Raw genomic sequence first — 14072 nt, forward strand, 5'->3', positions numbered from 1 at the left:
TACAATCGCCACTTCACACAATGAACATATAATGAATCATACATCATTCAGAGTACACACATAGTCCATCTACGGATGAAGACAAAAGAAAAGAACATAACCCAACTGCTAGATCCCCAATCGTCCCAACTGGGCTCCACTACTGATCAACATTAATCGATGCATAACAACGACCAAGGTCTTCGTTGAGCTCCCATCTGAGCTCGGTTGCATCACCTGTACTGGTATCATCGGCACCTGCAACTGTTGTTGTAGTAATCTGTGAGCCACGAGGACTCAGCAATCCCATTACCATGGGTATCAAGACTACCAAAGCTTAAAGGGAAAGGAAGGGATAAAGTGGTGAGGCTGCATCAGCGGCTAAGCATGATATGGTGGCTAACATACGCAAATAAGAGCGAGAAGAGAGCAAAAGGAACGGTCGTGAAGCTATCAATGATCAAGAAGCGATCCTGAACTCCTACTTACGTCAAACATAACCCAGAAACCGTGTTCACTTCCCGGACTCCGCCGAGAAGAGACCGTCACGGCTACACACACGGTTGATGCGTTTTAATTCGGATCTGGTGTCAAGTTATCTACAACCAGACATTAACAAATTCCCATCTGCCTATAACCGCAGGCACGGCTTTCGAAAGATTATACCCTGCAGGGGTGTCCCAACTTAGCCCATGACAAGCTCTCGCGATCAACGAAGGAATAGACCTTCTCCCAGGAAGACCCGATCAGACTCGGAATCCTGGTTTACAAGACATTTCGACAATGGTAAAACAAGACCAGCAAGACCGCCCGATGCGCCGACAATCCTGATAGGAGCTGCACATATCTCGTTCTCAGGGCAACACCGGATGAGACAGGCTACAAGTAAAACCAGACCTCGAGTTGCCCCGAGGGGGCCCCACAGGCGGCTCGGTTCGGACCAACACTTAGACAAGAACTGGCCCGGGGGGGGCTAAAATAAAGATGACCCTCGAGAGAGCAACTCCCAAGGGAAAAGTATAGGTGCTGGTGAGGCAAATGGTAAAAACAAGGTTGGGCCTTGCGGGAGGAGTTTTATTCAAAGCAAACTATCAAGGGGGTCCCATAAATCACCCGACTGCGTAAGGAACACAAAATCCGGGAACATAACACTGGTATGACGGAAACTAGGGCGGCAAGAGTGGAACAAAACACTAGGCAAAAGGCCAAGTCTTCCACCCTTTACCAAGTATATAGATGCATTAATAATATAAGAGATATTGTGATATCCCAACCAAAATCCTGTCCACCATGCAGCAATCTTCAACTTCACCTGCAACTAGCAACGCTATAAGAGGGCTGAGCAAAGCGGTAACATAGCCAAGCAGTGGTTTGCATAGGAAAGGTGTCAAAGGTTAGAGGCTGACATGGCAATTTGGGATGGCTTGATAAACAGGTAATAGGTAGCGCAGCATAGCGATAGAACGAAGCAACTAGCATAGCAATGATAGTAGTGAGATCCAGGGTAGCGGTCATCTTGCCTGAAATCCCGCTAGGAAGAAGAACGAGTCCATGAAGAAGACAGACGAACGTAGTTGAACGAAACCTCACAACTCCGGAACGAAACCGAAGGCAACCCAGAAAGAAGCAAACAACATGGTAAACACACATGCATAGTCATGGCATGATGCACAATCAAGTATGATGCATGTCCGGTTTAATGAGGCATGGCATGGCAATATGCACAAACAACACTACAACTTAAGTGGAGCTCAATATGCAATGAGTTGCATATTGACAGAACACCACATCAATTATTTAGTTCTCTCTCGGTTAGGCTACCCAACAATATTAAATGTTATTAAACATGGCAAGGGGGTGAAGCATAATTGAACTACATATTTACGCATGTTTAAATGAGGCCGGAAACAACAAACAACAATTCCGGAAAGTCCCCATGTCATTTAGTAGTTTAAAGCAAACACAATTTTAACCATTTTAATTGTTGTTATCATGATGCGGATGACAACCAAGGTTTATGCAATTTTTATGAAAATGTTGACATGAGCATGATACGAGGCGTTTGGTCACCATGGCGGAACAAAAAGGGTGCCACGGCGGTGAAACAAAAATGGTGCCACGGCAACATATCCGAAAATGATGCCACGGCAACATATCGGCTCCGGTAGCTCATGAAGATACCGGTGCAAAAGAAGTGGGCGTGAGCGTGTCATGCAAGGATGGTGGGGTGATCCCGGCTACCGGGTTCCCATGGGACGGTGGCATGGCAAACGAGTGACAATTCGGACACGGTGCAAATGATGCATCTCATTCAACACATGCATTCGGTCCATGGCGGTCGTTCTCGGCGGTTATACCTTCGAAGCATGCATTTCGGGGCGGATCAAATTCGATGCGGAGTAGATGGAAGTAGACGTTCTCGGGACGGTCGTCGTGGGAAGTAGTTGTTCACGTGGCGACGGTAGTGGTACATCTCGTAGTGGAAGTAGTTGTACACGGCGGCGGCGGTAGTTGTTCAGGGTCTTGGCGGGTCGTCGTGTAGCCGTATATGTTTGTCGTGGTACACGGTTCGTAGTGGAACTTGATGCATCCGAGGTCTTCGGGTTCGTAGTTGTACTTGGCGTTCGGAGTCCGGGTCTTGTCGGTCCAAAACGAAGGAACACCAGGGCCTCGTTTGGCAGCAGCAAGGAGGCGATGGAACAGCAGGCTGAGGAAGATGCGGTGCTGGGCTGGCCTGTGGTGGAGGTCAACTCCGACGGGGACAGGCCACCGGAGTCAGTTCCGGCCAGGAACGGCAAGGGCGGTGGAGGCCATCCGGATCTGGACGAGGTTGGAGGAGGACTGTGGTCCCGCGGTTGAAGACGAACGGCGATGGTGCGGCACCCTAGGAGGCAGCAGGGCGCGGGGACGGCGGAGCACACGGCGCTGGCGACCATGGACGGGCGACGGTGCGGCCGCCGACAACGGCTCCAAAGGCCGTCGTGGTGGAGCGGAGGGAGGCGAGGCGAAGAAGCAGCGCGCGTGGGCTGCACTCCCTGGTGGTTGGGGCGGAACGAAGGGAGGAGGAGGCGCGGTGCTCTGCAGGGATGTTGATGGCCTCGCGGGCCATGGCGGGCGCGATGGGAGGCGCGCTCGAGAGGAGAAGCAGGGCGCGGCGAGCTGCGGCCGGCCGGCGAGGAGGCGGGGACGAGGGCTGCGCGGAGGTTGGCTTGAGGGGTCTCGAGGAGAGGGAGACATGGGCGAGGTGGATCGAGAGAGATGCGGCGCGAGGGAGGAGACGAGGGAGAGAGATCGAGAGATGGGGATTCGATCGGGGCTGGGGCTGTGGCGCTGCGGGAACGAGGAGGAGGAGGAGATGGACCGAGGGGATGGGGATCGGGCGATGCGGTGTGTGGCGGCGGGCAGGGAACGAGAGGAGAGAGCGGTCGGGCTAGGGTTAGGAAGGGGTTAGGTGGGCTGGACCTCCAGGCAAATGGGTCAGCCTGGTTTGTTGGTTATGCTGGGCTCTCTCTCACTGCTAAAAGAAAAGAAGAACGAGAAAAAACAGAGATGAGAAAGAAAAGAAAAGAGGTTAGAGGTGGAGCTTGAGCAGGAGGGTATTTTTCCCAGACTCATAAGAATGAGCTTGATCCAAGAAAAATAGAAAAGAGGCACGGATGCAAGATTTAAATTCAAACTCATTTGAATTTAATTCAAATGGGTTTGAACTAGGACTTGATAAAAGGAAGGCCCAAAAATGTTCGGATTTTTGATGGAGCTCCGGAAAATGATGAAATAATTACGGGCAAGGTTGGAGAACAAGAATTGAGATAACAACGGCATGGGATATTTTGCAAGTGGGTTATGGGTAATTCTAGATAAATGGAATAATTTATAATATCTCCCTAAATATCGGGAGGGTATGTTATAAAGAGAAATCACCATGTGAATATCCCTCGATTTAAATAGATCAAAAGATCTATGCAATTTATTTAGTTGAGTTTTAAAAATTAAATGGCATGATGGCATGATGACATGATGCAATGCAAATGAAGCTAAGAAGAATGCAACAAAGAAAACAAATCACACGACGAAACTTGGAGTAGCTGGAAGTCTTCTGGAGCGTCGGTCTCGGGGCGTCACAACACTCCACCACTACAAGATGATCTCGTCCCGAGATCTAGGATGGCACCGGAGAGAAAACGGAAGAGGAAGAGAGGAGGTAAAACTAAGTTGCTTCTTCGACCAATGAGTGAAACCAAAGAACCTTGAGAAGTTGAAAAGTTGAAAGAAATAACACCACGCAGTTGAACACAATTGAGAGCACTGCGGTAGAAAATAGAAACAAGGAACACCATGTGAACCTTGGAGGTTGCAAAGCTATGAATGACGAGTACAATGGACAAGAAGGAATTGGAACCACTCTGGTTGAAACGAGATAAACAAGGAACAAGGAAGATCAAATTTGGACAACACTCCGGTTGAAAAGAGATGCAAGACTTGATAAGATGAAAAAGAACTTGAAGAGGTGACGCAACACTCCGGTTAAATGGATAAGCAAGAAAATAACATGATCTTGACAAAACGAGATGATGAGTGAAAAGAGCAACATCACAATGCCTCCGGAAGAAATAATAGAAGATAGATCATTGGAATAACAGAATGGAGATGAAAATGTCAACTTCTGCCACAAAAGAGGTTGGAAAGCATCCTTGCAAAGAAGAATTGAACGGAGTTGTTGGAAAATCAACAACGAAAAGCACAAGCTTGTTATGGGCTTATGGAAAACATCTCAAAATTATGAGGTGACAACCGGCCACTAATGGAAACAATTGATTGCTTGAGATCAATGAAGAGATGAAAACCGCTTTTGCCGAGAGAATAGGAGAAAACTTGGGTCATTGATAAGCACCACAATACAACATTCCTTACGGAAGGCTTTAGGTGAAATATCTACCAAGATAACTCCAACGAAGAGATTAATGGATTTAAAATACCTCGTTCTTGACAACATGTGAATCACGAAGCATGAATGCAAATTGTCAAGAGTGATATAACACCATCTCAAAAGATAAGGTAGAAAGAATAGCACTTTGAAATGCACGATAAAGAATGCTTGAACGCCTCAAAACAAGACATGTGTTGAGCACCATGTTTAATTTTGAGTAAAGCTTGGCGGATCTTAACTTCAAGAGAAATCTTGAAGAACAATTGAAGAATGAAAAGAATCCTTGACGAACCACCATGTAGAGCCTCCATGAAGAACTCCGATAATAAAAGAATGATAGAAAGAAAGAGAAGTTGAAAACACAAGGTGAAGCCTTGCGGTGATTTAGATGAAGCTTCGCGACGATATAACCAAGAAAACTTGGAACTCCAGAAAAGGAAAAGATGAAGCACTAGAGTCGAGAATTACTTCATCATGTACAATCTCCGGAAGAAAAGAATTGAATCACCTCGAGGAAATAAGAATAAGATTTATTGTATGCCTATCCTTCATCAAATTAAATTGATGACAAGCAATGGATTTGGCATACTACTTATTCTCGTAGAAAGGATTAAAAGAGATATAGCGCAAGCTTGAGAAGGTCTTCGACGAATCACCGGGAGGATTGGAAAGAACGAATGAAATGATACGATAACAAAGGAAGAGGAATCTCGAACGAACCACCGTAAGAATTGAAAATGAAAGTAGCAAAGGCACAAATCACCGAGAAGAATTGGAAAACGAACGAAGATACTTGAGGGGATTTGGATACATGAGAACGAAGAGGCCATGAACTGATTAGAGGATATTTGAACGATGCACCGGTAAGATTTTGAGAACGAGAGCTGAAAGCTGAGAATGAATAATTCTGAGATGATGGGCTCCGGAGAATCAAACTAAAAAGACTCTTGAATTGCTCTGGATGGGTGAAAAGAATTCTCACAATCAAAAACAATTATGAGCGGATGGCATCAAGCTAGAACCATGAATCTTGAAGAGAATGGAGCAAGATTTAAGAGAAATCCTTCTTCAGTCTTCAAATTCGAGAATGACGACGAGAAACACCACCATGAATTGTTGAGATACTCCGGGATGAAAATTAGAAAGGTTGAACCAACGATGAAAAGAATTTGAAAGATCTTGGAGAAGGACATATGACTGATGATAATTCATTCTTACATCAAACTTCGAAATGAATTTGGGAATAGCTCCGGGAAAATTAGAAGAGTCAGATAAGATCCTGGGAAACGGCCTGTGGGTTAGGGCCTACTCGAAAGAAACATCATTGAAGGATTGCTTGAAATAGAGATTGTACCGGTAGGATTAAATAGCTTGAATAAGAGAAAAGCCTTGAAGTAACTCGAACGGATCTTGAATGAAAAGACAAGCCTTGTGAGATATGTTCCAACACTCCGGATGTGAACTGTGAGAGGTGAATAATTAAGACAGCCTTGGATAAGAAATTCACATGGGAAGATATGTGAAACAAAAGTAAGAGATATGATCAACACCAAAGCTTGAAATTAATCCACCGGAGAGGAATACGAGAATGACGAATGATGAACTTGATGCTCCGTCAGTATCTTCCTGAGAATCACCGGATAAGAACATTGAAAGAAACACATGAAGAGACTACTCACAAATAAAAGGGATACATGATCAAGAAATCTGAGTCCTTGAAGAAAAAGGGTGGGAGGGCCGGAAAACCAAGACAACTTGGGACGGATGAAACAAACACCGTTGAGAAAACTTAGAATTGATCTTGCGGATGTTGAGATGATCGGATCCACTTGAAGAGAAGCGCACCGGTTGGAAAAGAATTAACATTACGACCTCGATGATCAAGAAGGATTAGTATTCACATAGCAATATGAGAACACCATTTAGGAAAAGGTATGGATTCAACATTTGACTTCGAAGCAACTCAAATACCACAAATAAAACAAAACAAAGGATTTGGCTTGCAGAATAAGCCGGAAACAAACATATGATAGAGTTTCATCCGAAGTTTTCATGGTGGGGCCCACACGGGCTCGAGTGTACAGCACCATCATGTACAAGGCAGTGCACATGACATACAAAGTGTCCCCGAACTAGCATAGCCAAGGGTTCTTTAAGACACAACGAGACCACTGTAAAAACGACCGTGGAAAGGCGGACCACTAGAAGTTGAACCCCAATCTCATATCATGCATCTGTCGAAAAGATATTCTAGGAGCTACTTGAATTCCCACCTATAAAACTCCCGAAACTTTCTGGTTATGCAATCTGGTGTTGGGGATACAGGGGAAGCAATATATATCTCACCCAAAAATAACAATACCTACATCCAAGTTGTATCCATCCGTCAACACATAACCAAGAAACCTTTGGAAATCCTGTACCTCAACCTTCGAAAAGCATCCGTTATACGAGTTATGGCAATACTCCTGAACTCCCGCCCCAGTACTGGGTGGCGTCGAGGTTATCTCACCAACAACTGCATAAAAGAGATTCTCGATGTCGTCAAAACTCAGGTATTCCAGAACCGCAATGATAAAATTATGACGACAACACCTCGGAGCTCAACTCCCCGGGTCAATGCCACATAAAAGACAGGAGGCACCAAGAACAATGTTCTCGTCACAAAACCATCGGAACAATTCCAAGATACCCGCGTGATCCTAAAAAAATTTAGTGAAATTTGAGGAGAGGAAAGTCAAAACATCTACGTCAGGAGACCTCACCAGAGCGACGAAGGGACTGAGGAGTAAAAAGAATCCTACTCTCCGATATATATAATCCTAAGACTCAAAACATTTTTTTGTTCTAGACTCAACAACGCCAGCAAACAATCAAGCAGGGGGCTCCTAAGTCGGGGATGGCTCTGATTACCAACTTGTAACACCCACGATGCGGCTATATCTCCCACGTGTCGAAGCACGACTTAGAGGCATAACCGCATTGTGGTTTTGTCGCAAGAAGGGTCATCTTCACACAATCCCATGTAATGAACAAGAATGGGATAAAGAGTTGGCTTACAATTGCCACTTCACACAATGAATATATCATGAATCATACATCATTCAGAGTACACACATAGTCCATCTACGGACAAAGACAAAAGAAAAGAAGATAACCCAACTGCTAGATCCCCGATCGTCCCAACTGGGCTCCACTACTGATCAACATTAATCGATACATAACAACGACCAAGGTCTTCGTTGAGCTCCCATCTGAGCTCGGTTGCATCACCTGTACTGGTATCATCGGCACCTACAACTGTTGTTGTAGTAATCTGTGAGCCACGAGGACTCAGCAATCCCATTACCATGGGTATGGAGACTAGCAAAGCTTAAAGGGAAAGGAAGGGGTAAAGTGGTGAGGCTGCAGCAGCGGCTAAGCATGATATGGTGGCTAACATACGCAAATAAGAGCGAGAAGAGAGCAAAAGGAACGGTCGTGAAGCTAGCAATGATCAAGAAGTGATCCTGAACTCCTACTTACGTCAAACATAACCCGGAAACCGTGTTCACTTCTCGGACTCCGCCGAGAAGAGACCGTCACGGCTACACACGCGGTTGATGCGTTTTAATTCGGATCTGGTGTCAAGTTATCTAGAACCGGACATTAACAAATTCCCATCTGCCTATAACCGCAGGCACGGCTTTCGAAAGATTATACCCTACAGGGGTGTCCCAATTTAGCCCATGACAAGCTCTCGCGATCAACGAAGGAATAGACCTTCTCCCAGGAAGACCCGATCAGACTCGGAATCCCGGTTTACAAGACATTTCGACAATGGTAAAACAAGACCAGCAAGACCGCCTGATGCGCCGACAATCCCGATAGGAGCTGCACATATCTCGTTCTCAGGGCAACACCGGATGAGACGGGCTACGAGTAAAACCACACCTCGAGTTGCCCCGAGCGGGCCCCGCAGGCGGCTCGGTTCGGACCAACACTTAGACAAGCACTGGCCCGAAGGGGCTAAAATAAAGATGACCCTCGAGAGAGCGACTCCCAAGGGAAAAGTATAGGTGGTGGTGAGGCAAATGGTAAAACCAAGGTTGGGCCTTGCTGGAGGAGTTTTATTCAAAGCAAACTGTCAAGGGGGTCCCATAAATCACCCGACCGCGTAAGGAACGCAAAATCCGGGAACATAACACCGGTATGACGGAAACTAGGGCGGCAAGAGTGGAACAAAACACTAGGCAAAAGGCCAAGTCTTCCACCCTTTACCAAGTATATAGATGCATTAATAATATAAGAGATATTGTGATATCCCAACCAAAATCCTGTCCACCATGGAGCAATCTTCAACTTCACCTGCAACTAGCAACGCTATAAGAGGGCTGAGAAAAGCGGTAACATAGCCAAGCAGTGGTTTGCATAGGAAAGGTGTCAAAGGTTAGAGGCTGACATGGAAATTTGGGATGGCTTGATAAACAGGTAATAGGTAGCGCAGCATAGCGATAGAACGAAGCAACTAGCATAGCAATGATAGTAGTGAGATCCAGGGTAGCGGTCATCTTGCCTGAAATCCCGCTAGGAAGAAGAACGAGTCCCTGAAGAACACAGACGAACGTAGTCGAACGAAACCTCACAACTCTGTAACGAAACCAAAGGCAACCTGGAAAGAAGCAAACAACATGGTAAACACACAGGCATAGTCATGGCATTATGCACAATCAAGTATGATGCATGTCTAGTTTAATGAGGCATGGCATGGCAATATGCACAAACAACACTACAAGTTAAGTGGAGCTCAATATGCAACGAGTTGCATATTGACGGAACACCACATCAATTATTTAGTTCTCTCTCTTTTAGGCTACCCAACAATATTAAATGTTATTAAACATGGCAAGGGGGTGAAGCATAATTGAACTACATATTTAGGCAAGTTTAAATGAGGCCGGAAACAACAAACAACAATTCCGGAAAGTCCCCATGTCATTTAGTAGTTTAAAGCAAACACAATTTTTACCATTTTAATTGTTGTTATCATGATGCGGATGACATAATCAAGGTTTATGCAATTTTTATGAAAATGTTGACATGAGCATGATACGAGGTGTTTGGTCACCATGGCGGAACAAAAAGGGTGCCACGGCGGCGAAACAAAAATGGTGCCATGGCAACATATCCGAAAATGATGCCACAGCAACATATCGGTTCCAGTAGCTCACGGAGATACCGGTGCAAAAGAAGTGGGCGTGAGCGTGTCATGCAAGGATGGTGGGGTGATCCCAGCTACCGGGTTCCCACGGGACGGCGGCATGGCAAACGAGTGACAATTCGGACACGGTGCAAATGATGCATCTCATTCAACACATGCATTCGGTCCACGACGGTCGTTCTCGGCGGTTATACCTTCGAAGCGTGCATTTCGGGGCAGATCAAGTTCGATGCGGAGTAGATGGAAGTAGACGTTCTCGGGACGGTCGTCGTGGGAAGTAGTTGTTCACGTGGCGACGGTAGTGGTACATCTCTTAGTGGAAGCAGTTGTACACGGCGACGGCGATAGTTGTTCAGGGTCTTGGTAGGTCGTCGTGTAGCCGTACATGTTCGTCGTGGTACACGGTTCGTAGTGGAACTTGATGCATCCGAGGTCTTCGGGTTCGTAGTTGTACTTGGCGTTCGGAGTCCGGGTCTTGTCGGTCCAAAATGAAGGAACACCAGGGCCTCGTTTGGCAGCAGCAAGGAGGCGATGGAACAGCAGGCTGAGGAAGATGTGGCGCTGGGCTGGCCTGTGGTGGAGGTCAACTCCAACGGGGACGGGCCACCGGAGTCAGTTACGGCCAGGAACGGCAAGGGCGGCGGAGGCCATCCGGACCTGGACGAGGTTGGAGGAGGACTGCGGTCCCGCGGTTGAAGACGAACGGCGATGGTGCGGCACCCTAGGAGGCAGCAGGGAGCGGGGACGGCGGAGCACACGGCGCTGGCGACCATGGACGGGCGACGGTGCGGCTGCCGGCAACGGCTCCGAAGGCCGTCGTGGTGGAGCGGAGGGAGGCGAGGCGAAGAAGCAACACGCGGGGGCTCTGCTCCCTGGTGGTTGGGGCGGAACGAAGGGAGGAGGAGGCGCGGGGCTCTGCAGGGATGCTGATGGCCTCGCGGGCCATGGCGGGCGCGATGGGAGGCGCGCTCTAGAGGATAAGCAGGGCGCAGCGAGCTGCGGCCGGCCGGCGAGGAGGCGGGGACGAGGGCTGCGCGAAGGTTGGCTTGAGGGGTCTCGAGGAGAGGGAGACATGGGCGAGGTGGATCGGGAGAGATGCGGCGCGAGGGAGGAGACGAGGGAGAGAGATCGAGAGATGGGGACTCGATCGGGGCTGGGGCTGCGACGCTGCGGGAACGAGGAGGAGGAGGAGATGGATCGAGGGGATGGGGATCGGGCGATGCGGTGTGTGGCGGCGGGCAGGGAACGAGAGGAGAGAGCGATCGGGCTAGGGTTATGAAGGGGTTAGGTGGGCTGGACCTCCAGGCAAATGGGCCGGCCTGGTTTGTTGGTTAGGCTGGGCTCTCTCTCACTGCTAAAAGAAAAGAAGAACGAAAAAAAACAGAGATGAGAAAGAAAAGAAAAGAGGTTAGAGGTGGAGCTTGAGCAGGAGGGTATTTTTCCCGGACTCATAAAAATGAGCTTGATCCAAGAAAAATAGAAAAGAGGCACGGATGCAAGATTTAAATTCAAACTCATTTGAATTTAATTCAAATGGGTTTGAACTAGGACTTGATAAAAGGAAGGCCCAAAAATGTTCGGATTTTTTATGGAGCTCCGGAAAATGATGAAATAATTACGGGCAAGGTTGGAGAACAAGAATTGAGCTAACAACGGCATGGGATATTTTGCAAGTGGGTTATGGGTAATTCCAGATAAATGGAATAATTTATGATATCTCCCTAAATATCGGGTGGGTATGTTATAAAGAGAAATCACCATGTGAATATCCCTCGATTTAAATACATCAAAAGATCTATGCAATTTATTTAGTTGAGTTTTAAAAATTAAATGGCATGATGGCATGATGACATGATGCAATGCAAATGAAGCTAAGAAGAATGCAACAAACAAAACAAATCACACGACAAAACTCGGAGTAGCTGGAAGTCTTCTGGAGCGTCGGTCTCGGGGCGTCACACCCATTCCATTAGCTTAGCACTTGATCGTTTAGTATGTTGCTACTGCTTTCTTCATGACATATACATGTTCCTGTAACTATGAGATTATGCAACTCCCGTTTACCGGAGGAACACTTTGTGTGCTACCAAACATCACAACGTAACTGGGTGATTATAAAGGAGCTCTACAGGTGTCTCCAAAGATAGATGTTGAGTTGGCGTATTTCGAGATTAGGTTTTGTCACTCCGATTGTCGGAGAGGTATCTCTGGGCCCTCTCGGTAATGCACATCACTATAAGCCTTGCAAGCAATATGGCCAATGAGTTGGTTACGGAATGATGCATTACATAACGAGTGAAGAGACTTGCCGGTAACGAGATTGAACTAGGTATTGGATACCGATGATCGAATCTCGGGCAAGTAAACATACTGATGTGTCAGGACCCCGACTCAATGCCACATTGATCTAGCATGTAACACCTCATATCACTTTGCGGCCTCACGCACGGTATTCCCACGGGTGTCGCTTTACCTTTGCCCGGGACCGTTTGCGCCTTTTGGCACACGTATATGACAGTGTCGGTAGCATCCATATGATAAGGAGCCCGGGCTGACATGGCTAGTCGTAAACCCAAAGTGGCACTAACTTACAGGGACAGGCATCCATGACCCAGCATCGAACGTGTCAGTCATCAGCGAGTGAATCCAGGCTGTAGCACTGGGCTAGCAGGACTCCGGTGAACCGGGCTGTACCGGGCTAAAAGGACTCCGGTATTCATCGCGTGACATTTCCCCGAAGGGACAGACATAGGAACGAAGAAGGACACATGCCGGCCAGCCTAAGTGTTCCGGAGCAGTAGCAAGCTACCATGGCTCAGTGGAAACACTAGGAGACATTTCCCGGTAAGAGAGGCTACTAAGGATAAACAACTAGATAGCCAGATCCCACACATACCAAGCATTTCAATAACATACACACAATATGCTCGATATGTGCAAATACAACATGGCATCACAACATGACTCTACGACTCAAGTATTTATTCAATAGGCTCCGAGGAGCGAGATATTACAAACAGGGGTCTCATGACCCAACATTCAGAGCATACAAATCAAGCACAAGCGGAAGCTACCATGTCTGAGTACAGACATCTATAAATGAAAAAGGCTGAGAAGCCTGACTATCTATCAGATCCTGCCGAGGGCACAAGATCGTAGCTGAGGTAACAAGCTAAATGTCAAAGTCCACGCGGTACTACTAGCGAGACCGAAGTCTCTCTGCAAAAACATAAAATAGGCAAACGTGAGTACAAATGTACCCAGCAAGACTTACATCAGAACTAACTACATATGCATCATTATCAACAAAGGGATGGTGGGGTTTAACTGCAGCAAGCCAGCTTTGACTCGGTGGCTATCCTGAACTACGACTGCAATGTAACTCTTTTGAGGTGGCGCACACGAGTCCACATATTCACCATATCAATACACCACTATGGATCCACTCCCGTCTCCCTACGAGAACGCCATCCATAGCACTCACGCTTATCTTGCGTATTTTAGAGTATCCACTTTCACTTGTCTATGAACTGATATAAGCAACCCAGAAGTCCTTTTTCGCGGACACGGCTATTCGAATAGATGATGTTAACCCTGCAGGGGTGTACTTCTTCACACACGCTCTCACCACTTACCGTCGTTTACACGACATGTACTCGGCAACCTTCAAGCGGAAGCCCAACGTGGGTGTCGGCCACGGCCTGCCTAAACACTCAAGTCTCTAGTCCAGGTTTATCGCCTATTCGGGTTCCATCCATGAGGAGATCCGGCCGGAGTTTCGCTCACAGCCCCAAACGATGTGAACAGGGTTCCGTGACACCAAACGGGCGCCCGGTTTACCCGGCCACGTGCCTACCGCATCACAGCCCACCCCTACGGTCAGCGCTGCGCACGGCCTCCAGCATACTACAAACACCAGAAACTACTTGCAACTCCTGGACAGAGGACAAGGGTGATCAAGAAGCC

This window comes from Triticum dicoccoides, chromosome 3B (assembly GCF_002162155.2).
Source record: "Triticum dicoccoides isolate Atlit2015 ecotype Zavitan chromosome 3B, WEW_v2.0, whole genome shotgun sequence".
Classification (NCBI taxonomy): Eukaryota; Viridiplantae; Streptophyta; class Magnoliopsida; order Poales; family Poaceae; genus Triticum; species Triticum dicoccoides.